Source organism: Mchenga conophoros, linkage group LG13 (assembly GCF_057382185.1).
Source record: "Mchenga conophoros isolate Kocher_MC1m ecotype Shallow Benthic linkage group LG13, M_conophoros_male_GT1.1, whole genome shotgun sequence".
Lineage (NCBI taxonomy): Eukaryota > Metazoa > Chordata > Actinopteri > Cichliformes > Cichlidae > Mchenga > Mchenga conophoros.
In genome coordinates this window covers 25,606,623-25,610,172 of record NC_140538.1, presented here as the reverse complement: position 1 = coordinate 25,610,172, position 3,550 = coordinate 25,606,623, and positions in this window count along the sequence as shown.

Sequence of the window (3,550 nt, the reverse complement as noted above, 5' to 3'; positions counted from 1 at the left end):
ATAATCCATCCCACTTCTGTAGATTGTATTATTTTATATTTTAATTTAAAGGCAGCCTCTAAAGCTAATTTTAAACTTTTTTTTTTAATTTTCCTTTGCTAGAGTATATTATAATCCTTATGTTATACTGGAATTTAGTACAACCATTCAATGGATCCTTACTTTAACTTTCTTCTGATTGGCTGATTGGCCTAAAACCCCCCACTCCACTCCACTGATGACTTGCTCTTAGCCAACACCCTTAACAACTTCTACTGCCGTTTTGACGAGCCATCAGGCAGCCTTCACACCTTCAACGACCCCAACAATAGAGGCACTTTGGACACTCATTCCCCCACCTCTCCCCCCTCCATAGAGCCATCACCACCTTCAAACTGTTCACCTGCAACACCCGCCCCCTCACCCCACACAAAAGAGGATTTCACACCACCTCCTCCGACCACAACTCTTCATATTCATGAAGCAGATGTGAGGAAGCAGTTTAGGAGTCTGAATGCTCGGAAAGCTCCCGGCCCAGACGGTGTGTCTCCTGCCACCCTCAGACACTGTGCAAACGAGCTGGCCCCAGTGTTTTCTGGCATCTTCAACTCCTCACTGCAGGCATGTCATGTGCCTGCCTGCTTCAAGTCCTCTACCATAATCCCTGTCCCCAAGAAACCTAGGATCACTGGACTAAATGACTACAGACCCGTGGCTCTGACATCTGTGGTCATGAAGTCATTTGAGCGCCTGGTTCTCTCCCATCTCAAGACCCTCACGGCCCCCCTCCTGGACCCCCTGCAGTTTGCATATAGAGCCAACAGGTCTGTAGACGACGCCATCAACATGGCCCTACACTTCATCCTGCAGCATCTGGACTCCCCAGGAACCTACGCCAGGATCCTGTTTGTGGACTTCAGCTCTGCCTTCAACACCATCCTTCCAGACCATCTCCGAGGCAAGCTTTCCCAGATGAATGTGCCTGATCCCATCTGCCGGTGGATCACTGACTTCCTGACGGACAGGAAGCAGCACGTGAGGCTGGGAAAGAATGTCTCGGACTCCCGGACCATCAGCACCGGCTCCCCTCAGGGCTGTGTTCTTTCTCCTCTGCTCTTCTCCCTGTACACCAACTGCTGCACCTCCACCCACCAGTCTGTCAAGCTAATCAAGTTCGCAGACGACACCACCGTCATTGGGCTCATCTCGGACGGGGACGAGTCTGCCTACAGGAGGGAGGTTGAACGTCTGGTGTCTTGGTGCAGCCACAACAACCTGGTGCTGAATGCCCAGAAGACAGTGGAGATTATTGTGGACTTCAGGAAGCACACAGCCCCACTCCCCCCCATCATCCTGACTGACACCCCCATCACCTCTGTGGACTCGTTCCGCTTCCTGGGTACCACCATCACCCAGGACCTGAAGTGGGAGCCCACCATCACCTCCGTCATCAAGAAAGCCCAGCAGAGGATGTACTTCCTGAGGCAGCTGAAGAAATTCAACCTGCCAACACGGACGATGATGCAGTTCTACACTGCAATCATCGAGTCCATCCTCACCTCCTCCATCACCGTGTGGTACGCTGGAGCCACTATCAGGGACAAACAGAGACTGCAGCGTGTTGTGCGCTCTGCTGAGAAGGTGATTGGCTGCAGACTCCCATCTCTGCAGGACCTGTACACCTCCAGGACACTGCGGCGTGCAGCCCGGATCTCAGCTGACCCTTCTCACCCTGGACACAGTCTGTTTGACCTGCTCCCCTCAGGCAGGAGGCTCCGGTCCATTCGCACCAGAACCTCTCGCCATAAGAACAGTTTCTTCCCCTCTGCTGTTGGACACATGAACAATAACCACATGATTGTCCCCGCCACTAACACATGACCCTACGCTGTGTCACTGCATCATTTCATGTTTGGCACTGATCACCACCTGCACTCATGTATATATCTTTCTACGTAGCACTCATAATTCTTATTCTCATGTATATATCTCATGTATATCTCATGCACATATCTTTCTTTCTACATAGCACTTTAATTCTTATTGTCTGCACTGAAGCACCGCAGCAATTTCCTAATGTTGTAAACCTCAACATCTGGCAATAAACCCATTCTGATTCTGATTCTGATTCTTTGTAAATAGTAGGTGTGGACAGCTGGTGGGCGGAGCTTTCGAGCTCACAGCCAGAGCTGTGTGTGTCTCTCTGACATCATGCAGACCTGATAATGGAGAAAAACTATTAGAAGCTCAGAAACATTAGGGGCAGTCTGAAGCCTGGACTTTTGGCTCAGGGATGACGTGTATGTATGTTGACCTAATATAATATGAGCTACTAAAATTATTATGTTTTTCTTTTTAAAAGCACTCTTCTCTGTAAATTATAGATTATTAGAGCATCTGTGGGAGTTTAAAAGAGTTTTTAAAATGACCTGCTGGTCTAGGCTTAATTAGTTTAGTTTGCTTTTCTTAGATGCAAACTTACCACACATGTTTTTTATCAAAAGCAAGATGCAGAGCAGTGTACAAAATGTGAAAATGCTGATCAGTGAAACCCATTAAAGCACTGTCCTGTTTCTAAAGAACATGTCTGACGAGCTGTCAGTGTGGGCAGCTAAGGATTCATTTGATAACACTTGTTTTATGCTCAGAATAGACTGATTAAATTAAATATATTGAGGTGGTACTTAACAAATTAGGCCAAGTGATTCCACTACACACCAGGACAACCATTATGAGTCTGTTGCCATGGCCACTCCTCCTGTGTGCATGTGTGTCTCTGTGTTATGTACCATCTGCTGTCCAAGTCACAGTACTATAATTGGGGTCAAGATGCACACAGAGGGGTGTCATCAATGGGGCCGTCACCTTTTGCACTTATTTCATTAGAAAAATCAGGGAAATTACACAAATCCATTTCATCAGACGAGCCCCTCTCAGAGACCCCGAGCCCTTTACATGTGTTCTAGTTTGCACATTTCACACTCGAAGCCTCTTACTTAGTGAAATAGGGTTCATTCTCAGTAATAGATCAGAATATTTCCTCATGACTGACAAGCAGGTTGAGTGATTTATATCTGTATGTATAATGTATATGTACCATTATTGAACGCGCTCAGGTCAGTGTCCCTCAGCACTCTCCAGAAGCAGTAATAACATTGTGTAATATGGTGTAGGGGTTTTGGTAATTGTCTTATGAGCACAAGTTATTTGAATCCCAGAAGGTGCATCTAGCCTTCCTGAACAAGACTCAAATCCTTAATTGCTTTCCAAACTATGGTGCCAGCAATGGAAATGAACTGCTGATTGGTCGAGAGATGAAAATGAAATCGATATACACTCACCACACAGGTCTAAAGATATCTTTTGTGTTTTGCATGCCATCAGAAAGCTTTGTGTTTTAATAGAAGCATTTAGCTGACTCATTCGGAGTAACATCACGAGGAGGTTAAAACCTACGTATCGAAAGCTGCTGCTAATAAAGATCAAAAGGGTCAAAACAAGAATCTATGCTGCCTTTTTTTTATTTATTTTTTTAGCCTAGAGCATTTTTTTTAACTTGCTTAAAGCACAT